Here is a 26997-nt window from a genome sequence, read left to right as displayed (position 1 = left end):
TAAATTAAGGAAAAAATAAATTAGTAATATTCTCATTTAGTTAAAGATTTAATAGTAAATGTTGCTTTTATAAAAGTTATATTTTGTCCAAGATGTTTCATTGAAAATAAAAGAATGACTTTATCTGCATTCAATAAGTAGAGTCATTTTCCACCTAAGATAGTATATTTATACCTCAAGGATCAGTTTAAATGCTGCCTCCAATCACCGGCATTTTCAGATATCCTTTTCTTTTTCTGAATACAACAATGGAACTCAAATCTACCTTTTGACTTGTACCTGGACAATTTATTTATGTCAACCCCTAATTAGATTATAAAATTATTAGGACAAGGATTTCTATCTCTACAAACTCTATGCTTAGTTCTGCATGTTTTAGATAGAGCTGTGTGAAATTGTCATTCAACCATTTTCAACCTTACAAAAATGCAAATTTTATATAGTTCAATCCTAATGACTATGTTTGCCAAATTGTGAAATTTATATTTACCTTTTGAGACTTGTTTGTAAAACCGAAACATCTAATCATATTTTTTCCTAAATATAGAAAAACTTCACCATAATAGTGACAATACAAAAAACATTCATTTGAAGTTCTTCCTCAAATATTTTCTCCAGGAAAGTTACTAAATATTTTTGCTATCTGCTTTTATAATTTGCTAATAAAAAAGAAACAGATTTCTTTAGTTAGTAAATATATGCAAATTTAAAGTTCCTTTTCTTACACACCTGAGTTTAATTTTATGACATTATATTTGGGATGTAGATAGATAGGTAGAGATAGATAGGAAAATAAATAGAGACAGATACACTTGATATCTTAATGTTGCCAATATAAAAAATGTAATATAATCTGCTATCATGCACAGTAAAATTCTTAGACCACGAATTCATGCATATTTGTAAACTTGTATAAAGGGAATCTCAGCACTGTCTTTCAGCAGGGCTTTCTTTTTCTTAAATTCTTTTCATAATTTCTTATTTATTTATTATATCATAGATAAATGAATTGCTTTACTCATAAGTGAATTCATTTTATATACCTTAACTTATAAAACCTACTGGCTCCAAAGATCTAGTCAGTTTGACAATTAGAAAAATTCAAAATAAAAACAAAAGGCAGGAACATTCATCAGAAAACCAGTTACTTCACTTACCATTTGAAAGATAGCTTTTCATTAAAGTTTCAGAGTAATATATCTCACCAAATCTTTTCTGTAAAGCCAAGAGAGACTAACAGTTTTTAGTGGAAACATTATCCTTTGCTTTACAAAAGAAGCCAAAGTATATTTAAGTTTTACTCATCTGGGTTGCTAAGAAACCGAATTAATTTTCTACAGATCTCAAGTCAGAGTAGAAAAAGAAAAGTAAAACTAGGGCCTCTGGTTGTTGCCTAAAACCTAGCAACAAAGCAATAAATCTCAGCCTTTTATTTCCAAAGTTTGAAACACAGCACAATAACAAGCTCAATACCCAGTAAATACACAGAAAGAGAACATATGAATAATTGAACTCCAATCCAGTTTTATGAAGTAAGTCTTGACAACTCAAGTTTTGTAATTGTTTAGTAATCTGCTTTATAACATATATGAGTTTGACATTTGATACAGTACATGATTCTGACAGGCAGTTTTCAACTTGGGTTTAAGAAAGTTGAGTTAATTTCTTCAAAGGACATTTTTTAAAACAAATGAAGATGACAAGTTCTTCCTTCTAATCGATGGCTCAACCAAGTGATTATTGTAACGTCATTTTCTTTTTGTTTCCTTTTTCTTTTTTTCAGAAACAGACTTGCTTTGTCACCCAGGCTGGTCTCAAACACCTGGCTTCAAGCAGTTCTTCTGACTTTGCCTCCCAAATTGATGGGATCACAGGTGTGAGCTGCCACACTCAGCCTCTGCCATATAATTTATGGGGAAGATTCTTCCTTCTTTTTGTTAATCAAATATAATTTATGGGGAAGATTCCTCCTCCTTTTTATTAATCAAATATAATTTATCGGGAAAATTCCTCCGTTTTATTAATCAAATATATTTTATGGGAAAGATTCCTCCTTCTTTTTATTAATCAAATATAATTTATGGGGAAGATTCCTCCTCCTTTTTATTAATTAAATATAATTTATGGGGAAAATTCCTCGTTTTTATTAATCAAATCCTACACTCAATAGATACGTATCTCTTGATAAGTTTTTAAAAAGCTTTTTAAATATAAAATTCCAAATATGTACAAGAGTAGACAAAATTGTGTAATGAATCCCCCTGTAACCATCATGCAGTTTAAAAATTTGCCAGTTCACGGATAATCTTTTTTCACATACTTGCCTCGAATATATCTCCAACTTTTCTCCCTTCCCATATTGTTTTGAAGCATCATATTATTTTATCAGTAGTTATTTCAGAATGTTTCCTTGAAAATATAAGAACACTTTTATTTTTAAAACATATGTACATTATGACATCTAAAAAAATGAACATCAATTCATTGGTATTATTGAATATCCACAATTCAAGTTTCCAATTATAAATGCCATAAATAATTTTGATTTTTTTTCTTTACAGTTTATTTGATTTGGGCTAGTTATTTACTCTTCTTTGGTCCAGCATTTCCTATGACCTGGGTATTAGTTTCTCTTCTAATATTTTTCTAACAAAATATAAAATTTCCTAGACAGAGATCCATAGTGTCTGGAGTCTTTCTTTTAACTTTTCTTTTCATTTAAAGTGAACGTTTGCCACCAGGTGGCAGTGCATTACTTATAATTTTGTCCTAGTTTATAAAGTGAGAAGCCAAAATAAATTTTTTCTGTATTATTTTCCCTGATGTTCAATTTTAAGGTGGTGTTTTTTTTTCCTAATGTAAATGGTGGCAAAGTTGAATTGACGACATTTCTTACTGTTTTGAAATAGAATTAACCTATCTTTATGCTATCTGATTTATGCCTCATTGTTTTTTTGCGTAGAGATACACATGGTTCTTTATCCAAAGAATGTATACAAATACTTAATTATGTTTAGTTGACTATTATTAGTTGTTTGGGGTGCAAAAATACATTATGACTCCAGATTTCAAATACATTATAAGTAATTGACTAGAAAAGATACAAACCTAAAAGAATACATCACAAGATAAGTTGCTAAATGCCAAGTAATTTGTCCTGACAGTTACTCTCATGAGAAATTAGTGAGAAGAAGGTCTCTGAAGCTTGAGAATGTCTCAGAAGATTTCTTAGAGCATCTGAGATCATTACTGACCCTTGATGACAGTGGAATACTTAATGAAAGGGGAGAAGAAGGGAAAGGAGTTTGGATGGATGAACAGCATAAGCAACATTCTGGAATTTTGTTGAATGCTCTCATGAATGCATTCTTGGAATTTTCTGATATGGAAACATTAGTTTGTAGCTAAGAGACTTCAGTTATATAGAACCACCCAAAACTCTCCTCTTAGGTAATTCCCGAATATGTATTTCTGAATTTCCAAACTATAAATTTAGAGTCAGAAATTTCGAGTTTCTCAGCTGCACAAATTTGGGAAGGCGTCAAGCTGTGGCAAATGAAAATCTCAACATTCTGATTTCTATATTTTTAGGCATTAAGGAACATGAATGTTTTTAAGTAAGTTATTTAAATGACATATTCGTACAAATGAAATGTTAAAATTTATTGTAGTAATAATTTTTTATATGACAGACAATTGTACCTTGAAATATTCTATAAGTTATAAAAGAAGTAAAATGGGCTTTAAATAATGTTCAGAGAAAGAAAATAAAAACAAGAGACTTTCTTTACTTGGGAAGAAAAAATAATATTAACTAATGCCGTAATGTAACTAAACAGTCTAACTCTTATTTTGTCTCTTTCTCTATCAAAGGGGATTTCCAAACTGGAAATAACCAACACAAATAGGAAAGAATTGAAGCTTAAGAAAAGTGAGAGGACCATAAAATAACATAGTTATTTACATAAATTCAGGTTCATAAAGCCATATTAATTACATATCAGCACAGTAAGAGAACTGGCAGTGGTAAATGAGCTGGCACTCTTTGGAAAGCTGTTGGGAAGGTGAGGTGCTTTAGGATTGGACGCTGGAGATTAGACATGCCTGAGTTTATCCTTGAAACACCTGTGCAAAGCAGCCACTTTTTGGCCACCATCTGGCATGTCACACAGCACAGGATACGGAATAGGCTTTCACGGGTAACAAATATGCAACCAAAGATGAGGAAAAAGTAAGTGTGTTTGTGTGGTCGAATCATTTTAATATCCCCGGGTAAATAACCAGGCCCCGGACACTCTGTTGGACACATGGTGGGTGAACATTTTCGGTGTAAGAATTTCTCCTCTTGTCGTTCTCCTTTACCACAGAGCAAGCCTGAGAGCAATTTTATCAACGGGAGAAGGCGGACAGAACAGACTGACGGACAGGTTATCTGGGCACCATCTTTACTGAGTTTGGATGCCAGCTCTTCAGAGGAGCTGTTTGGGAAAGTTGTCTATTAGTACCTGGTGACTTTGGGGACCTGTGTGAAGTTGCATTCCTCTTTTTCAAGGGAAAGGGCTAACAATTCAGTGGTAGGTTGAATTTGAAAGCAGCCTTACCACTAGGAGGAGGGAGCAGCCCCGAATTCTAATTTTCTCAGTGTCCAGGCAGCCCAAGGTGAGCTCTCAGTGTCATTTTAGGACAGTCATGCTTATTGCACCACAGAACCTCAATAAATTCTAGAATATATATTTCTTAACAGATGATTAGTGATTGCTCTAGGGAAGTGGGACTTTCTGATCACTTTCAGAAGTGGAGATCAATTCACGGTAGATTTGTTTACAAAGCAGGGCTATGCATGAGTGAAATACACCTAATGATGTGTGATGCTATCATATTGTACCTACACTAAATTTGGCTGCTTTTCAAGGCTGAGGTTGTCTGTGTCACTGCTTCTGATGTTCAAAGCTTGCTTCTTAATTTGTGGGGGGTTTCCACCTCCCCCTTTTTTTTCCTAAGGAGCCTCTTAAATTTATTATGGTTAGACACCTTCTTCCTCAATTATCTATGTTCAAGTCACACAGATTAAAATACGCTGCTTTGACTAAGTGTGAGTGATACTTCAAAGAAGAATTATCTTGTTCCATATTTACTGACCAGGTCAAGCATCTATCAGGCACCATGTACATCACAGTGCACCACAGCTGAGACCCATGTGGATCCCACCATCAGTGACTTTTCCAAAGGACACAGACAAATGGTCATTATTGCCTTCTCTCTTTTATCACACCCTTGCCTCTTGATGCCTTCATTCACTCCCATCCTAAGATACTTATTGTCCATTTGTCATCCTCCAGTGATTCATAATTTCCTGTTTCACCACCTTGTTTAGTCGGCTGCCTTTTACAGCATTCCAAAATATTCATTTATTCTCTTTTATGACTCACCCAGTACTAACCCTATATACTATTCCAAACTGAAGTAGACTTCGCCTCTTTTTCTCAAAGTACTAATGTAGAATTTTAGTTCCATTTGTCCAATTTCAAAACACTAGAGAAGTTTTCGAAATAATTTTCATGCCTTCCTGAGGGTGGTGACTGGAAGTTTTTGGACCAAATGATATTTTGTCTTAACTGATTTTTGCTGTGGACCAGGCAGTGTTCTAGGTATTTTACACTTACTAACAAAATCTCACAGGAATCTCTGGGAGTAGTTACTTTTATTATCTCACTTTACAGATGAAAAAAAACAGAGAAAGAGAGTCTAACAACTTGCCCAAGGTTATACATCTAATAACCAGCTGGGTTAAGAGGCAAATCCATCCAATTTGGCCTGAAGCCCGGTTCTTAATCTCTGCAGTATAGAGACTCTAAACCAGTTCTCAAAGTATGGTCCCAGACCAAGGGCGTGAATATAAATGGAAACTCATGAGAAAGGCTAATGCTAAGGCCCAATCTCAAACCTCCTTAACCAGAAACTTTGGAGCTGGGGCTCAACAATCTGTGTTTTAATAAGCCTTCCAGGGGATTCTCATGTCTGGTCAACTTTGAGAACCTCCCCCTCGGAGTACAGTCAAGGAACTGCTAATACAGACTCTAAATTTTATTTTATCTAAGAGCAAATCATTGCATGTATTCCTACATGTATCTAGTTTTCTTCCTCACCCAAGAAACTTTTAATCTACTTTAATAGCAATTTTTTTTACCATTAAAATTGTACATTTCTCTTCAAGATCCAATAAGGATTTTATAGGTCTATTTACTTACTTATTTGTCACAGGGTCTTATTCTATCACCCAGGCTGGAGTGTAGTAGCACAATCTTGGCTCACTCCAAGCTCCGTCTCTTGGGTTCAAGCAATTCTGTCATCTCAGCCCCTCAAGTAGCTGGGATTACAGGCATGCACCACCATTTCTGGCTAGTTTTTGTATTTTTTGTAGACACTGGGTTTTGCCATTTGCCCAGGGTGGTCTCCAACTACTGGGCTCAATCTATCCACCCACCTTGGCCTCCCAAAATGCTGGGATTATAGGCATGAGCCACCACATCCAGCATGGATTTTGTAGATTTAAACAGATATCCTAAGTGATATCAGATATTGCAAAACATATTTTTCTTTTTTACGGTAAGACTATTCAAGATCCTCAAAAAGCAGAATCAATTCAAATATGACAATAGATTTTGATAGTGAACAGAGACCTGCTTTTTTAGACCTTCAAGGCATTTGCTGCTGCCATACTCCAGACAAAATTCTCAGTTGGAAAGAAGCTAAGGTCGCTATTGTGGAACATTTGTTTACTGGGATTTCGCTGTTAGCAACCTCCTCAACATTCTCTCTGGGAGTGAGTTTAGTACTCCTGACAGTTGAAAAATATTTGTTTTGTAAAAACAACAACAACAAAAAATAGAGACTTTGGATTATGTTTATGTGTACACAGGCAGGCCAGCTCAGTTTGCATCTTATCATCTACCAATCTGAAATCTAAAGCAAAATAAGACCCTAACCAGTATTTCTGGGGACATTGCTATGACAGACAGGTTCAACATAAAATTTGAATCTCTTTGAAAAATACTTAAGTGCCCCTAAATCTAAATTATTTTATTGTTTCAATTCTTGAACTAAATCAAGATATTTTTCCTTGTTTAAGCCAGGTGCTTCCCAATGACTTGGAAAGAGAAATTAAAAGAACTACCTTGGTCAGCCAAATAAAGTCTTAGTATTTTTTTAATTTCTAATATATAACTATATTCCAGCAGAAGTACTTGTTACTTAAATGTATCACCAATACAATAGTTTTAAGTAGATAAGTCCTGAAATAGCAACATATCCCACCCATCCAACATCAGTATTAGTGCCTCACTTGTCCTGGAGGACAGACACTGGCAGAAAATTACCAGAGAGAGGGAAAGTCAGCATACAAAACCCAAGTAAGTCCATTGAATCTATATCAAGGAAAGAAATAGTTCACATTGGTCCTCCTCTTCATCATTTCTTTTTGAGGCAGAGAATTCTTCTAAACGGTTGCTGGAACTTAGAAGTACTCAAGATTATTATAACTGAGTGGCCAGAGGGATAGGCTGCCATTATGTCCTTCAGCAGAAAGAACTGGTGACTTCTGTAAGGTAAACTAAATGTCATATTTGTCATGAAGGCAGCAAAATAAGATATAAAGAAGCAAAAGAATGTTATCACTGTTTTTAATGCATTTATATGGGCTTCTGTGCTGGCATTTCTAAAGCCATGAGGTCCATGTTTCATCCGACGAGTGTGCCTGTAAAGAGAGATGAGCAACATGGAAGTGCACATCACAAATATGGCAAGAGGAAATATTAATGCCAGGTTGACAAGAAGCACTTCACTAACTTTCTTTATCTTTGTTTTACTCTGTTTTAGAGTGGTATTTCTGAGAGTATCTTCTTCTGCATTTTTAGGGTAATCTACCTCAATACACAGAAATGCAATGATCACAGAGGCCAGAAGGCTTCCCAGAAGCAGCCAAGGTATCAACTTTGGGATCCTGAATTTCAGCCAAAGAAAACAGGACTGAGTGAAGCCTGAAATCTTGAGGCAGTAAAATAAAGAAAGGCAGGTGGCAAACCAGAGGCTGATAGAGCTAAAAAACATCCAAAAAAAGATCATTGCTGCACCATAAATGTTTGAGACATAAAAGTTTGGAAAGAACACAGAGAAGAAACTTTGTACCATTAACACCATCAGCAGACCAAATCTAGACATCGCTATGCACATTAAGAGAATTTGCATTGGCATTAGCTTTCTATGTTTGATCAATTCATTGCAGCTAACAATGATAAGAAATCCATTTACTGTGATCCCTGTGAAGAATTCTGCTGACATGATGATAACATGAAGAATAGTTGAAAAAGAGAAGGCCATGTTTCCTCGAACAAGTCTTGGCTTTTCCTTGTAGATGGTACTAAATACTCCCTCCAGACGATCTTGCTGATGGGAGCACACAGCACCAAGAAATCTGATCTTCTGTTGGCTCCTGTGTCATGAGTAGAGTCTTACACTAGCTTTCCCTCTAAGGAAGAAAATCAGAGACTACTTTTTGAATCTGGTGCTCTTCAGATGAAACTGGAGGAATGCAAATTTGAAGATTTGAATGATGGCTAGGTCTTCGAATTACATCCTGGGAAAAATTGCTCCCTTGGCACCATTTCATTCTCACTCTTGGTCAATTTTGCAACAACAACAAAAATCTTATTACAAGTATGTTTTGCTTTGGTTATTGGCATTTTGCTTCTGTCTTTTATTTTTTCCTAATGTTAAGTGCTGCATCCTGAAGACAGATACTTATTCCCTATTATTGCCACATACATCTTGTCTCAAATGTAGCTCTTTCCCCAGAACACTTTTTGACTTATTATAAGTTCAGGACACTTTAATAAAATGTTCCCTCTCCATATCATACCCCAACTAAAGGCAATTTCCTTTCCAGACTTGAAAACCACTCCTGGAATATAACATTTTAATAAAAAAATTCCTTCTCCTGAAATATATCCTGTTTTCATGGCCTTCTGGATGCAATGTTGACCTTAGGAATAGCAAACCAGAGTTATAAAAGTAGTGCGTAGTAATTAATTAATATGAAGACATCGTCCTGGGCTCTTGTTTACCAGCATCATTTCAAAAAGTAGATGGTGTAGAAGCTGTTAACCACCAGCAGAGGGCATTCTTACCATGTTAAAGTGAGTTTCGTCTGTCTATTACAAACAGGTGTTCATATAACCTTACTGAACTTTAGTTACATCAGAAATAAAATGTAAATAGACTACTACTTTGTAAAATAAGGCATGGCGTTCAAAGTGCTCAGTTCCCTGGCTGAATGATACTAACCACTCAACAAATGTTAGCTATTAATATTATTAAATGTCTGTCCTCATATTGTGTTTACCACAGTAAGAAAATAACAATTCTATGAAGAAATATTTTCAGCAAAAAGGCTAAATCTAAGACTGCAACAGTATTGGAAAATTTCAAAAATGAAAGGACTAGACTTACCACCCACTGTCTACATCCATCACGGTTTTTAGAGACCCCCAGGGTCTTCCATGAAGGATACATCCACTAGCCATTGAAAGCAGATGTCCATGCCACCTGTCACATTCTCCTGCCAGCTTCGTTATTTCGCCGTCCATCTTCTACACATCACTGCTGTCCAAAATGTAGCAGGATTGCTCCTGTCCCTATCTCTTCTAAAATTCTGATTTTATGACCTACATATCAATTTTGCCTGTGGTTTTTGATCTTGGCTTTTCTGGTTGATAAACCCCGACTCTGCCCAGCAAATGGTATTTGTCTTGCCCTCTGGCTTCGTGGAGGCATTCCCAATTCTAGATACAGGTGAAGAAACTTCAGCTCCAAACCAAACCGTAGACCAGTGTCATGATCATGGGGTAAATGAAAAATAAATGGGATCTGCACAGTTTATAACTTAATGTCCTAAGTTACCTTTCTGAGACGAAGTTACATACATTTAGTGTATACATTTAAAAGGATCTGCTAACTGAGTTTTCAAATACTGTAGACCTATACAGAATTCTGCTTCTTAGTTAAAACAAAAGTTCAATCAATCTCAGTCTTCTTTTCCAAAAATTCTCTTTTCATTAATATTTTATTATGAATGTGTTTCACTAAATAAACTTGCTGAATTAAAGAGACTTGAGTAAATGAGGGACAGCAGTGGCATATGAATGACCAGCCAAATGATATATACATGCCTAATTATTAATAACAATGTAATGTTAGACTAAAAATCTTGAAATGTATACTGACTATTGGGGTAATCTTTTTCATGACAGATGTCCATTGCTTTTTGTCTATACTGTTACTGGCCATGATGAAAATGATATTTTATATGCCCCCAATACTTCTTATTCCAGTGCAACAATAAGAATCCTTTTATATTGCAAATATCTTCACCATAAATAACCAGTATCTGGATATTTCTTTTCTATGGTCTTTTCTTTCAAATTTCCAGGGTAAACTAGGACAATAAAAGGTAGGCAAATATATGGAAACTCTTCTTAGCCAACCCCAACCCTCCCACATATTGACTATAATTAAGATTAATTTCTCTGAAAATAATACTTTACAAGAAACATTTTATTGTTAAATTGCATTTTCTTATGACAGCTACCTCAGAATGCATATATGCTATGGATATAATTTTCAAGCAATTCTTTTTAAATTTTACTTCTTAGATAAATACATAATTTATAAGCTATAATTTATCCACATTGAATGTCCAAGTGCTTTAAAAATTTTTTGCTGAGCTGTTTCAAACCACTCTGCTTTTGTCACATTCATAAAGGTGCAGCTGGCCATATGGGCTGTTGGCTAAACGATTCTGTGATGAGATTTGAATTTATCTAGAACTTATTTCATTCTGAAATCCTAGATTCTGGCTCTCATTTGCCTCCCTATATACATCATTTAATTGAAGAAAAAACTTGACTTTTCCAAGAACTATTCTAAAAGTATAATGGAGAGTAAGCTACAATTTAGTTAGTTTGTATTTGCATTTGTGATTTTCCTGTCATATGTGGACTGTTTTGCATTTGCCATGATTGAATCTCATTTTGGAAGCAGAGTTTTAATGAAGAGCTCTTTCTCAGATATAGGAAATTTAATGGTGAGTTATACAGTCTTGAAGTTACTAATTCATAGTCTTGATAGAGATTTGGGAAGGGCAGTAGCCAAATGAAGATAGATGTTTTTCAAATTAAGCAATGTTTGAAAGTTTTACCAAAAAAAATATTTCTTTTTAAAGAAAAATAATATCTATCAGAGGCACTGAATATTTATAGTTCATTAAACTAATTTTAGCTTAATCATCTTTCAATCAATATATATTCTTCTGATTACTTACACGATACTTGAGAATTGGCATGCTTCCTGTAGAAAGTTTTTTGTGTTTGCTTTGAACAAAGTGGTAACAGAATTTTTTGATTCTAAGCATGGTGAGATAATGTCCATAAATCAGTTTGGAAATTAAGAGATACATTATTGATATTATGACCTGGTGTCTCCCATGCATAGAGAGCTGCTTGTTTGTTTCTTATTGGTTATAACTGCACAAATATTTAAAAATTTTAAACAGGTACACTGACTTGTTCCACATGCCAGTGATGAGGCTAAGTGCTTTATAGATCACTTAAAGGAGACTGAATCTGTTTTTATGTTTTCAGTTGAAAATATTTTTGTTTGCAATTTTTCCACTACCCTGGCTTTCTTACTGAAGTTTTGCAGAGAGACTGGGCTTTAAAGACTGAAGCCTTCATTTGTCCAAATTAATCTGCTGGGTTAGTTTAATCCCTTGAAAAACATTCACAATATTTTTTAGCCTTCTCTAAAGAACTGACTCAAAATTTCACTGACATTCTGTTCTGTTGTTATTATGTGGTCACAAGAAGTAAAAGGAGGAGTTTATATGGTTTTAAAAGACACCTTGGTCACACATTGGTTCACTGTCTTCTTGCTGAAGCCAGACTCCAGGCTCCGGAGAAACCGCATTTTGAAGGCCATAAACTATATCTTCATTTTCCTAAAGGATCAGTGTAGTTTTACTTTTATTTGAGTTTATTTTGTTATTCTAATAGGTTGTCTCTATGGATTTTGATCTCAAAGTCAGACTTGTAAAATTTAGTTCCATATTACACCTATTTTGAAGGTGACAACGTAATTGGAAGTAAATCACTCTTCAGCATTTGCATAGCATTTCACAGACTTAAATGAAATATTGGTTGGCTGTTTGTTTGTCATTTTCTTCCCTTATTCCTTCTTGTCTCCGCTGTTAAGCACAATTATCGGCATAAAAGAGGTTTTTAATACCTATTTTTAGCTTGCATTCCAGCCTGGGCAATAGAGCAAGACTCCTGTTCTCTCTCCCCCTTTCTCTTTCTCTTTCTTTATTTCAAAAAAGAAAAAAGAAAGATGTTACCTCAATTTAACTCAGGTTTTCCTCTTTCCTAAGAAAAACAAAAAAGAAAGAAAAAAAAATTTAGTTCCTGAGTTCTCTTCCCAAGTTTCTAGAATAACAACATTGTAAGTATCAGGTGGATGAGAAATCCAAATAGGGTAATTATCAGGCTCATATTTTAAGCTGCCAAAATTATTCCCAAAAGTATTTCATTTGATTTTTTGAATTTTCTGCCTGCTTTAGAAGAAAGAGTTATCTCTGCTGCAGAGATAGGCAACTAGTCTTGACATGTTAGGTAACTTACCTAAATTTAACCAGAAAATACATGAGGGAAGCAGAAATGTTTCAATCTCCATATACACAAATGGATACTTCTTAGAGATATGTTGAATTACACTCATGAAGTTAATTTCTGAAAAAAACTAGGTTGAATAAATTATAAAAATTAAGGATACTTGATAATTATATTTTGATTTGACAATAATTTATCAGTTTATTTGCCATAATATTATCAGATAGTAATTTTATTCTTAAAATATTAAAGAAATTATTCTACACACTTACTATCATTCAATTCTTACCACGAAATTATGAAATTATCTGAGTTGATGAAAATAATTGTAGTGCAGAGAATGAAGCTGAAGGAGAGTGAAAATAAGAATTTGAATATAGGTGGTCTGACTCTATCCAGAGCCCACAGTGTTGGCTAAAATACTATCATATATTACATTGGAATACTTTGCTTCATCAAAACAGTTTGAAAAATGTAAAATCAACTGAAAAATCACAGTTTAATGGGTATAATATTTTCCTTCCCTATATACAGAAATAGAAAAAATAGATTTAATACATTGTCTAAGAGGTAATCCATAAAATGATGAAACTGTAAAATGTTGACCTTGTATTGTCAGCCTATCAGACTGCACCTAGATGCTATGGAACTAGGGCAGCAAACAGCAAATAGAACCTAACAGTAGGTACTCAGTAAATATTGTTGAATGAATAGTGTGTGGAAAATGAGATATAACTAAGTTCAGATGAACTTACAGGACTCACATGTAACTATAGAACGTTATATGAACTATAGAACTTCTAGGACTCATACAAATTTTAATGCTGGAAGGAATGGAGTTGTATTCCACCACAACTATCCCCATTTAATAGAGAAAGCTGTGTTGGAATCTTAAAGGGTAAGTGACTTATTCAAGATTATATAAATAAATGCTGGCTGAACTTGTATAGGCCACTTTAATTTTCTGGGGTTAGATTTCCTTCCAGGCAAAACAAATATATAGAAGAAACACAGGAAAATTTACAGTTTTGATTTTGTCAGCATTTTCAGACTCATCTGCTAAAATGATGAATCAGTGGAGATACCTTTTCATGAGCTATGTCTCATCTAGGAAAGGTAATAAATACGATTTCATGATTTCGTGATGACTCTATTGGATGTATCTTCTTATGAGTCAACTCTATTCTCAACTCCCTTTAACCCAGCTGATAGCATGTCTAATGAAATTCAACTTTAGAGGCCTTATTATATGCAAATTATAATTTGAATGTTAGGCAATTAGTGAATGATGGCATAGAGAAAAGCTTGGTTTCAAAAATTTATTTTTATTTTTCCTTTGTACAATTTAATCCAATAAAAAATTAAGAATGAAATACTTCTGAAAGTCATACAGAGATGCAAAATACAAATTAGTTGCTATGAACTAATCGAAGAGGACAGATATTTACCTAAGATAATAAAACAGAGGCAAACTTGGGGGAGGAGCATCTAAATTTTTTTTTAAAAATTTATTGCAACTGAGTAAATCCTAAATAACATACAAGAAGCAGACAAAATAAGAAAGCTTTAATCCAAAGAATCAGAAAAAAGTATTTAGAATGCTGTACTAATAAAAGTACAATGTGTATTCTATTCTATTACACCTCCAACATGAAATAGACTGTAGCTCACCTCCAGATGTATGACATTCCATGAAATCACAAAAAGTGACTGATGGCAGAATATGTGATAATAGCATAGTGTATACATATATACATTATACATTATGCCGGCAAATTGATGCATTATAAGAAAATACGTAAATAGGGTAGAATTAAATGACACACTTTCTACTTCTGTACTTGTAGAAAGAAGAGTTCTCTCTGTTGCAAAGATAGGAAACTAGTCAAGACGTTAGGTAACTTATCTAAATTCAATCAGAAAGTACCTGATAGAAGCAGAAACGTTCTGATCTCCATATACATAAATGAATACTTTTTAGATATATTAAGTCACATTTCCTCCATAATTGAGCCATCTCATATTTTGAAATATGAAAAGAATACAACATCAAATCATGGTTCAAAACACACCTAAGAACAACCTATTTTAAAAATCATGGAAGGTTGCTATTACTTAGCCCAATTTGAAAACCAAATTGCTTCAGTAAGTTTGAATAAATCTACAGTGCTTAAGTATTTTTATAGTTATCTGTCCCTTTTTCAGAGATTATTATCATTATCTATTTTTTGATATCCATTCCATATGCAAGGTGACCATAATCCAACATAAGATCCAGCTTTATCTTTGTATTTCTTCTAGAGACACTCCAGGCTCAAAACGATAAGAGAACCATAACAGCAATTTGTTGGAGAAAGGTATGTCCCTTGCCATTTTTCTGATCCTCTCATGGTGATATTCTTAGATTAAAAGATTCATAGCAGCTAAAAACCAATCAGCAATGAGTTAAAACACCACCACCATTTATGTTCTTTAGCTTTAGTATGATAATTTGCACTGTTCATAATACGAAATCAATTTCTGTTCTTTGTGTTTAAGAAATCTGAAAAGCTTAATCAAAGTGTGTTTTTCCTTGTCTCAAATCTAACAGATGCTATCTCAAGAAAAACCTTTGTAGACAATGAGAAGCTCCATGCTCAACTCTGGAGACACTTCAGAACTGATGAGTAGAAGTGGCAATATATGAAATTTTTGGTTCATGTGATGATCCGTCCATCTGTAAGTGAAGAAAAAGTGGTACCACCCTTCCTTGATTTTCATACAGATGTGGTTAAGTAGGCCTTCTGTGTTAAATCAGAGGGAAAGTAAATAGGCTATGTTCACAGTATCATGTATAAATCGATTGATAGTTTTCTCAAAAAGTATCCACATACAAATGCCAATATTCCTAAGAGACATATTTCTTCTGAACTGAAATTATCAAGCCAGTGTATTTATGACTGTGACATATAAAAATGAATAAATAGACTAGAAACGTTTCTTCTTCCAAGGTGACACACATCAGTCATCTTGGAAGTACATTCCAGTGTGATGTGCATCAAAATATGTGTGCTTAGTACCATTCTACCTCTTGGTAATACAATATAGATTCTAGGAAATAGACTCCGATTGATGTTCAATTATGAAGACTAGCTTTCTGGGACTGACATTTTTTTAAATTTGCATTAGATGTAGGTGTTTGTTTTTAAATACATATATTCTGATTTTTCTAACATTCTATGATTGCTGGTAATAGAGGAAAAGGAGTAAAAAATCTTGAGAATTTCCTTGAAGTATTTTTGCTATAGCAGCTCTTTTCCAACTAAAAAGGGTATCTGTCCATTTACCTTAAACTTTGCCCAATAATGTATTCATGATTGTTTGGTTATCCGTGATTAGATGAATAAAGATCACTAAAATTATGAGTGACCTTACTCTTCCTAGGAAATTTAACAATATTTGTTAAAAAGACAGTTCAATATAACAATGGTTTCTATTACACAGATTCCTCTCCAAAAGTGAAAGCAAAGCCTATGGCTAGCATCTCTTTCTCTTTTATTTTTATTAGTAATATAGTCACCATACCATCCCTGCGGTTACACCATTATTTTACAAAAGTGTGTGTCTAATCACCATGTTTTGTATTAAGGTCAGCACCACATTAACTTGGGAAATAAGCATCGAAACCTGGTTCTATACTTTATGCATGCCAGCGGGGCTAAAACATGTTTTATATTGGCCCTGAAAAGGAAGAAAAACAGCTCAGTGCTATTTTTTTCTACCATTAACCTCTTGAGAGTAAGACTGCTTTTAAAAAAGAAATTGCTTTATGATTGACATACAAGAATTTGTAGATATCTAATGTAGATAACTTTAAGCATTCGGAGATAACTATGTACCCTTAAAACCATCATTGCGGCCGGGCGTGGTGGCTCAAGTCTGTAATCCCAGCACTTTGGGAGGCCGAGGCGGGTGGATCACGAGGTCGAGAGATTGAGACCATCCTGGTCAACATGGTGAAACCCCGTCTCTACTAAAAATACAAAAAATTAGCTGGGCATGGTGGCGCGTGCCTGTAATCCCAGCTACTCAGGAGGCTGAGGCAGGAGAATTGCCTGAACCCAGGAGGCGGGCGGAGGTTGCGGTGAGCCGAGATCACGCCATTGCACTCCAGCCTAGGTAACAAGAGCGAAAATCCGTCTCAAAAAAAAAAAAAAACAACAACAACAACAACAAAAAAAACACATCATTGCTATCAATGCCATAAACTTACTTAGGCGTCACCTCCAGATATTTCCTCTCATTCCCTTTGTTTGTTTCCTTTTGTGGTTAGAGTACGCATAACCTTAAGATCTATCCTCTTGGCAAATTTTTAAGTACATCAAGTTTCGCTTATGCAACGATTTGTCTTTATATGTCAACTCAGACTAAAGGGACCTAGAAAAGTCGGCAAATCATTATTCAAAAATGCAGTCCTTTCTGATGTAAGCAGGCAATCAAGACTTGCATCATAATGGAGGAAATAAATAAGATGCTTGGCCATAACTCTGGCTTTTATCAAATTAAAGGAGGGAGAGCAGAGGGAATATTTGCTTCCCTTGAGCATCTTCTCCAGAAGGGGTGTCTTTACAACTTTGCAAAATCATGTTGAAATTGCATTTATTAAGGCTGTGTTGAAGAAAAATAGTAGAGGAAGCAGCTAGAAATGAAGAATAGGAGACAAGTAGAACATTTTGGTGTAAACTCTCCTCTGTCTAGAGCATATTCCTTTACCAAATAGTGGCGTAGGCCCCGCCTATCCCAAGCGGAAGCTTTCTTCTCTCCTGCAGGAGCCTGGCAGCTCCACTGCCGTTATTGGCCCACAGTTACTCCCTTGTATCGGACTTTCTTCGTGACTGTCAGAGCCAGGGTGTCTTACCGTTTTCTAGAGTCCAACCCAGATTCCCCTTTTCCCTCCTGTCTACCAGTCACTAGAATTGACAGATGACCCACGAATAAAACTTATCAGTATTTGGCGTTGGTTAAAAGCACATTTTTTATTTGCCTAACTGTCGGTATTCCAAATGAAAACTAAACATTTCAGTCAAAGCTAATCATAGTTCTAAGAAGGTAAGCCCTATCATTGCTTAATATTTTTGGCTTAAATATAGATTAATAATAAACCTAGGTCTAGAATTACAGGTGCATACACTTTCAATACTTTTACATTGTTTTTATTTTGAAAAAGAAAAGAACTGTTATAATCATTCTAAACATATTGACTATAAAAGGGGTTCTATGTATATATGTCATGCATTAATAGACAACTGACTCATTGACATAACTTATTTCTCTTTTCATTAGAATGTGAGCATTTTCTCACGATGTAAAATAATCTACCAAAACCTCATCTCTAATAGGTAAATACAATTTTACAATATAGTTATACAATAATTAGTTTAATATTTTAAATTTGTTAGACATTCAAGTTGTTTCCAACTTTTGATTATGTAATATTAGATAGAATATCTTTGCGTACAAGTGTTTGGCTGCATTTCTGATTATCTCCTTAGACTGGGATGGAGGAGTGAATCAAAGTACATAACCATTTTTAAGTTCAAGATAGACACTGCCCCATTGTTTCCAGAGAAATTGTGAAAGTTTATATCTCATCAGCAGAATATGAGCATTTCTGTTTTACTGTACATCTAGCAGCATTTTGTGTAATCCTTCCAAGACATTTTCTAATTTGATAAGGAAAATGACACTCAATTTAATTTTATTTGCATTTTTATTGTAAATGTGGTTGAATTTTTTTTTTTAGATACATGTGTTATCCACTGAAGGTTTCTTTCTGTGTATCATCTTTTTATAACTGCTGCCTGTTTTTTATTTTTAATATTTTTAGAGATGGGGATAGATCTTACTATGTAACCCAGGCTGGTCTTGAACTGCTGGCCTCAACCAATCCTTCTGCTTCAGTTTATCAAAGCACTGAGATTATAGGCATGGCCACTGTGCCTGACTACTTTTTTTGGTCTTTATGCTTTTAACAGTTTCCGGATTAGAAAAGCAAACTTAATTCTTTGTATATAACTAAATGTCACTGCATATTTATTTGGGAAGATAAACTTGTTACATTTTTTGTAGAAAGAAGTTCTCATAGGAATTCTTTAATTTAGCTATTATGCTTTGCTTTTTAATGTGTCCATGCCTTTTAAAATACCATCTTCAGGTGGAGCTTAGAATACATTGGAAATCACCTGGTGAATATGAGAGGTACAACTGATCAAGTACTCTGACAAGGGTTTCAGCTCCTAGTTGTTTATCTGGGCTGCACTGATAAAGAACATCATAGACTGATGGTATAAACAGTGATTCTTCCCGCTACCTCAAGTTTATTTTACTGTTTGTTAATATCTCTACTACAGAATAGGGATTTAAAAAGAAGAGGAAATTATGATTAATTTTGCTCCCTGTAATATTGGTCCCCTTGGTAAGGAAATTTATTGAAGTTAGTATCTAAAATAAGGTTTCATGAATTATGTATAGATTTCATAAAATTTCTTTCACATGAAATTGATAGTTTATAATTGCTAGGTGAAAAGAGTACATTTAATGAAATCTTTTTTTTAAATTATGGAATAGTTTTTAAAATTTCTTTTGAAATAATGTATGCACACACACACATACACACACACACACACACACACACACACACACACACACACACATACCCCTCTTCTGTAGGGTGCCTATCTGTCTATATTGTGTCTTTTATGATGGGCGAAAGAGGGATTTCTCCTGTAGAACTGCAAAGCTGAGGCTCGGGGTTCCAAGAAAAGACTCTTCTTTTTCACCGCTGGTGCCAGAGGTGAAAACCAGGCTAAGGGTCAGTCGTAATGATAAAATCAATATCTTGGGAGGGAGCAAAGAAGTCATCTACTTATATATGAATAGAAACAGCATGAAAAAATATCTTACATGCAAAACAAAACATTTTACAAATGTGTTTTTTAAAAATTTCCAAATATACTCCTGCTTTTCTGTGGACTTCATTAATAAGAATGTACATTAATAAGAAACTGTCTGAGCTTTTGAAACATCTCACATTAGGAACTTGCTGAATCAAGCCATCTGTATATCTTCTACTTGCTCCAGGCAGTGGATTTATGAATTACTTACAGAGAAATTATAAGATGCTTTAGCTATTTCAAGTGGTTTTAATTAGTCCTCTCACATAGCAGAGTTCAGATAATTTTATAACATTAACATCAATATTATTCAACATAATTAAAAAATCCTTTTTTCTCTCAATAAATTTGCCTTGTAATAGTTTCTTCTTGGATGAAGTGCATATATATTTTATGACAAGCAAATTTAGCATTCAAACTTAAAACATTCTTGAAATCACTGCTATTAATATTGACTATCGAAGACTACTATTTTTCTATAGATGTTTCAGAATCTTCTGAGATTAATTTTTAAGAACTTATAATGTAGTGAATAACTTTTTAAAAAGCTCTGATTTTTTTAAAATCTCAAAAAAATACATTACTCTGAAAGTAATTGAGGAAAAAAAACCACTTGATAAGAATGATATTACTAGCACAGAAGGGCCTGGAAGACCCAATAAGTTATTATGTTGTTCATAAACAAGAGGATTAGTCTATTTTTGTACTCTGAAATCTGGATATTATAATTTAATTGCAAAAATTAATAATCGTGATATCAATAAAAGACATTTTTATTTTCTTAAGAAACGAAATATATTACAACTCTGAAGCCAAATACAATCCCTTGGGGAACAAAAAGAACAAGATGTTTTACACATTTAAGAGTAGCACATAAAGCAAAATATAAACAAAAAATGAAAATGTGGAGGGAAGTACCCTCCTAATTTAGGGAAATCAAAACATAACACAGAAAGTTTTCGGAATTAAAATGAATTTCTATAAATCATATCTTAAAAGTCGAAATCCTGACTGCATATACTGATGATTTTTCAACCACCAGTTTTTTACAAGGTAAATATCAGTGGATATGAAAAATTAATATGTCTAAAATGAATGGCAGCAAATTATTAGAGTTTTTTAAGAAAGTAACAGAATGATGAAATGTTGAGTGGAAAAAACAAGTATGGACTGTATATGTATGAATGCTCCTCTCTAGCAAATGACACACACACCGCAAGAACCAAAAAGCAGGGTTTATTTCTTATTTTTTAAGAGTAGCCTATTAAGTTTAAAAAATGAGTGAACCGTTTTGAGACTTCCTTTTATTTATTTACAAGAGAAATTGCAATTCTTATTACAAATTATTTGAAACTAAGAGAAAAATATGTAGCCTTAGATTTTAGTAATTTTCAGAAATACTAAGTGAAAAAGTTCCATATCTTCATTTAAGTATTTTCTGTAATACATGACTGGTTCCTAGGAAAGAAAGAGGGAAATCTACCTTGGGTGAAACAAATAATAGTTATATATAGAGTTAACTCATCAGTATAAAAATTCATTTGAAGACAGATACTTAAGCCTGATCTCCTGGGGCACCAGTGCCTCTCTTAGATTTTAGTTTTTTGCTTTCTTTCACTCCAGCTGACAGTGATGTCCATTAGGTATTGAAGCCTTGTGGGTCACAGTCCATATGAGATTCTGTTGAACACTATGAATTACCTTCCTTTAAAAGTATTTTTCCTCAAAGAAAATATGGCTATAATTTCAGAGACTTCATGGAATCTGAAGTTGATTCATAAATAACAGAACTCAAGATAACATCCTTGTCCTAACTGATATACATATACAGAGGCCATAATAGCTAAATTTTCAAACAGTTGGAATTTTCATATATTGGGGGCATGTTAATAAAAAGATCTTTGGTTATTTTATTTATGTGTTTTACCTTTTTAAAAATTACCAATGATAAATAAAAAACTCTTTTGGTCAGAACTACATTTACTTGTTTTCAAGGTTAATTTTAATTTTAAATATATTTGTGAGACTTTAATTTAGTGTTAGTTGAATGAGATGTGATTATAACACTTTCTTTGGTGTAGTCAGAGAAAGTCTTTGCTTTAAAAAGGAATCAAATTGATTTTTACGGAATACCTTTTCAAGTCAATTTTTTCTCATAGACAATCATGTCCATGATTTGCTTGGAAAAAACAGCTTTTTGGTATCCCATAATGTGGAGTCAGAACATGGATTTAGGTTCAATAAGCAGTTTGACATAGCTAGTGTACTGTTCCCCTAGTTAAAGTAGTATTCAGACATTTTCTTTTCTTTTTTCTTTTTTTTTTTCTGGTTTGAGTAACAGGCTATTGATGAATTACCACTTAAACAAAAACCAGAATGCCATGCCTATTTTGTGCATTTCTGTTTATATTCTCATTTTTGTTTTTTGTATATATTTTATTTGAAATAAAGTTTTCTAATGACAATGCTTTTTAGAATACTTGAAAGTACTTAAAGACATATTTATAAAGACAAAATAGTGCACTAAGATTTTCAATTCTATTTATTGAATCTTCATGTTGCTATAGAAGTAGTTTGTATATACAGAATAGCGTGTATTTACATGGGGAGGCGTTGTAGCTCCTGATGTGTGTGCTTACGCATTAAACCATGATACTGTAGGTAAATGCAGGTTTTGTTCTATGTAAATAAGTGAGATGATGGGTCTTTCTACTAATCCATATTTACATGTATTGTCTGGATTTTTACTGGTGAGAGTAAATCTAGTTAATAACCATAGTGCTCTATGGAAATGTACATTGGAAAGTTAAAAACATCATATAAACATAAGGGAACATCATTATATGTGAGTTAACTATTATTATTGTTTGCTTTTATGATGTAAACAAATAACATTTACAACCATGATTGAATTTATTAGTGCCATCCACTAAAATACTGAAATACACTTTGGCATGAAAAGACCTGCTCAGCTGGGTTAATAGTCACAAAACTATGTGGATGCTTTGTGCCATACAGCTCTGCTCATGTTCACGAAGAGTTATCAATTGCGAGTGAGAGAGGAATTTCAGAGGATGAGCTTCTAGTAAAACAAAACATAGTCTGGAGGCAGAGATGGATTTACCAGGAAACCAATAAGCACAAGCTTTGAGGCCTCTTACAACCTTCCACTGACCCCTTACTTCCAAGTCCCAGCAAGGGGCCTTAGGAATACCTGTGAGTATTTGCTTTTGTAACATTCCCAGAAGTACAGTGTTATGTATGGAATCAGTTAAGACAGTCCTCTCTCCACCTTACTTTCTTTATACTTTTCTTATGTAAGTATACTATGGTAATTAGAGTGATTGCAGTCATTTTTGGCTGGCTAAAAGGAAGTTGAGGATGCATTGAGATTGAGCATGCTGAGATATATTTATGTGGTTTACAGTCTCTTCCATGAATATTCCTGTCATTATTAGCTTCCTCTGTGTAGGAATGACTTTCTATCAATTCTTTCCAATTCAGGTGGTGTCAGGTCACAAGGATGTCAGCATCCGAATCAGAGGCCTGTCACTGTATAAACATGCCCAACAGTATCAGACAGTGGAAATGTGCATAATGCTGAAAAACTTGGTCTTGAAATACACATGCTCAAAAGCTAGTCTCTGGAAATTCATACAAATCCTATAGCTTATAAAAGAAAGAAACAGTAGCCTTAAAAATTTATACAGTAGCTCTAGTGATGAGCTATGAAACTTTAATAATATTTTCTATGTTATTATTAATAAAAATTTTCTATCATCTATGCCAGAAGCCTGAATTTTATCTTCCTGTTCTCTTTACAGAAAATGTTGTAACACTTTTGTCACATGAGGAGATACTCAAAAGGTATGTAGCCAAAAATAGTGCAGGAAAAAGTATTTTAGAAGCATGTGAGGTAGTTATTAAAAAATATATACATTTTGTTTGCATTTTGTATTGTAGATATTTTTCAGCTTTTAAAATTATGCAATATGTTGTGATTTTTCTCTTTCTAAATAATGTTCATGATTGTATCTGATTTTGTATGAATAATTTTGCATTCTTTTTTATGAGGAGAGTGCAGATAATATAAGCTTCAGACCTCATAAAACATGGTTTTGCCCCTTACTTGAGAACTTTGAAAGAAGAACGCTAGCCAGTGATTGTTCAGAGAGGAAGGAACAGGCAGCTGTCCAATGACCTTTTTTCTTACGGCTTTCTAAGTTGATTACTGACACTGTCACCAAGGTCAGCATGCAGGGAAATAGATTTCTTTCTCTTTATTTACATACCATATTTCCCCTACTAAAGTGCACCAAAATTGTTAGTCATCTTTTTGTGGTAGGATTATTAATAGTTTTAAAAATATATATTCTTTTGACAGTCTTTATATTAATTTTCTACATTGAAAAATACTGCTTTTAAAAAATAAAAGTTATTGTTTTAAAGAACTTGGCTCAAACATGGACAAGTTAAGAGTGGTCCCCATTAGCACAGTTCAAATAGATTTTAAGTTTATATTACTGCCTTTTTACTACATCAAAGACCCTAGAATTACCTACCTAATTAATTTATTACAATTTTAGTTTTTAAATGCATGAAAAAATAAGAGGAAGGTGAACATAAATCACATGATATATGGTAAATATTCAAGCTTATAGGGCATCCTTTTCTGAGGGAAGCACAAGCTATTCCTTGCAAGCTATTAATATCTTTCCCATCCTGTCGGAGTAATCTGTGGAGAGACATCTGATCGATTAGCTCTGGAATCCTCCCCTCCCCACTTCCTTCTCTGGCCCCTCCTCATCCACATGGGCCTCTGTGGAAAGCAGCGAGGGATGACTGGGGATAAAGGCTCATCACTGGAGAGCGCTGCCAACCTCCCATTGCTCCGAGTCTGCACATAACACAACCAGCCTTCCAGACACAAAGGAAACACCTCCTGACTCCATCTGTTTTCTTTTTCTTTTCTTTCTTTTTTTTTTTTTTTTTCTCTTTACCAGCTTACTGGTATTTTCTCACAGGGAGATAATTCCCATTCATGCCTAGGAAGAACGTTTCACCCTCAAGACTATTGGTGAGAGACTTCTTGAAGAGAGAGGTTCCCTGTTCTTGTGGAGGAGAGGATATAGTAAGGCAGTGCTGGGGTTCAGACTGAGCCTCTACATACCTACTTTGTCTCTTGTTTAAGTTTTTAGGAAGAGAGCTTTTAGAGAGAGAAAATTGCTTTCCAAAGGGAAACTCTAGAAAGAGGAAGAATAAGCAGGGCTGAGCCTTTGAGGGAAAATGGAAGGAGTTGGAAGACGGAGGGAGGAGCCAAAATAACGATAAGAATTTCTGGGGCTGGGTGTGGTAGCTAACACCTGTAATCCCAGCACTTTGGGAGGCTGAGGTCGTAGATCGCTTGAGTCCAGGAGTTCCAGAGCAGCCTGGGCAATATGGCAAGACCCCATCTCTAAAAAAAATATACAAAAATTAGCTGGGCATGGTGGTGATTGTAGTCCCAGCTACTGGTGAGGCTGAAGCAGGAAGATCCCTTGAGCCCAGAGAGTGAGGCTGCAGTGAACTGTAATGCCATTGCACTCCAGCCTGGACCACTGAGTGAGACTTTCTAAAAAAAAAAAAAAAAAAAAATTCTTAGTTTCTTCTTATGAAATATGCAATATAGACCTCCTCTTTTTGCTCCTGTTTGAGAATGTTAAAGAAAAGTCTTTGGCTTGATGTACAGTCCTGATTCCTCTGGATTCCTTTTGGGAGGAAGGTTAGAACAGGAACAACTGAGGCCAGGTTCCAGTAAGTGCTTGGATGCTAGACAGCAGGGGAGCTGACATCCCGGTGTGCGAGGTAACAGTGTGGAGAATAAGGGAGTGAAGAGAATTAAGAAAACATGGACTATTTTAATAAAACTGCAATGAAGCATACAGAGACCTATGGAGAATACAAAGATAGCTGTTTTATTGTAGCAGGGACATGGACTTTATGGCTGGCAATTTAGGGGTTTCAAGCTCTTTATGTAGTTTACTTGTGGTATATGTTTGACAAGTAATTTCCATTTTCCAAGTCATTTTGGAAATGACACTAATTCAAATAACTTCCCTGGATAGGGTTCTATTTTTGGTGAGAATTTTTAACAAATAGTACAAAAGTGTATTCTTGGAATACTTGAACCTTTATTTATATCTGGCCACTGTAGTCTCTGATACAAGATAAAGTAATGCTTATTTATGTCATAATTACTGTAGCTCTAAACCCCACTAGAAATCAGCCCTAAGCATTCTCCTAGCTCTTTCAATGTCCCACACTCTTGCCTCATGTTTAATCTGGAGCAATGCCCCAGCCATTTTTCTAGAGACACCACTGCTGATGACCTCCTAGGCCTTGGTATAGGGGCACTCTGTGTGCTCGTATTTTTCACAGCACAGCTGAGAAGGGGCGGTGACTTTTTTTTCTTTTTTTTTTTTTTTTTGAGATGGACTCTCACTTTGTCACCATGCGGGAGTGCAGTGGCGCCATCTCAGCTCACTGCAACCTCCACCTCCTGGGTTCAAGTAATTCTGCTGCCTCAGCTTCCCAAGTAGCTGGGACTACAGGTATGTGCCACCACACTCAGCTAATTTTTATATTCTTAGTGGGGTTTCACCACATTGGCCAGGATGGTCTCAATCTCTTGACCTCATGATCTGCCCACCTCAGCCTTCCAAAGTGCTGGGATTACAGGTGTGAGCCACCATGCCCAGCACGGGCTGTGACTTTTAATATCTAGAATACATTGCAGTGTTAGATTAAAGCAGAAACACGCTGAATTTCACCTGCTTCAGTCCTTCAGAGGCAGGCTGTCTGCCTAGCTAATCACCATTCTCTAGACCAGGCATCCCCATACTTTTTCCACAGGGGGCCAGTTCACTGTTCCTCAGACCGTTGGAGGGTCCCCACATACTGTGCTCCTCTCACTGACCACCAATGAAAGAGGTGCCCCTTCCTGAAGTGTGGCGGGGGCCAGATAAATGGCCTCAGGGGGCTGCATGCGGCCCGGCGGCCCTAGTTTGGGGACGCCTGCTCTAGACAGAAGTCAGTTCACCCACCACTGAATGCTCCAGGCATTTTTTCACCTCAGAGTCCATGTCCAATTTCCTCCTATTCTCCAAGAATAAAGCAAATGCTTATCTCTCAAGGCCAAAACCTTGCTCATTTCCCATTTCCACAATTAAATTCTTACTGGGTTTCATTTTTTTTTTTTTTTTTTGAGACAGAGTCTCACTCTATCCTCCAGGCTGGAGTGCGGTGGTGCGATCTTGGCTCACTGCTACTTCCATCTCCCAGGTTCAAGTGATTCTCCTGTCTAAGCCTCC

At 34.9% G+C, this 26997-nt stretch overlaps 1 long non-coding RNA gene across 1 annotated transcript; it reads left to right on the top strand.

Moving 5' to 3' along the window:
* Positions 1–7919: 7919 nt before the first annotated feature.
* On the top strand, positions 7920–23558 carry LOC141579963 (uncharacterized). The gene is made up of 6 exons (XR_012511954.1): positions 7920–8712; positions 15018–15073; positions 15307–15434; positions 18039–18094; positions 22667–22864; positions 23473–23558. It is a non-coding gene; the product is annotated as an uncharacterized LOC141579963 (long non-coding RNA).
* The last annotated feature ends 3439 nt before the right edge of the window (positions 23559–26997 follow it).

The sequence above is a fragment of the Saimiri boliviensis genome, chromosome 10, assembly GCF_048565385.1.
Source record: "Saimiri boliviensis isolate mSaiBol1 chromosome 10, mSaiBol1.pri, whole genome shotgun sequence".
Classification (NCBI taxonomy): Eukaryota; Metazoa; Chordata; class Mammalia; order Primates; family Cebidae; genus Saimiri; species Saimiri boliviensis.
This window is presented reverse-complemented; position numbering and strand designations above follow the sequence as displayed.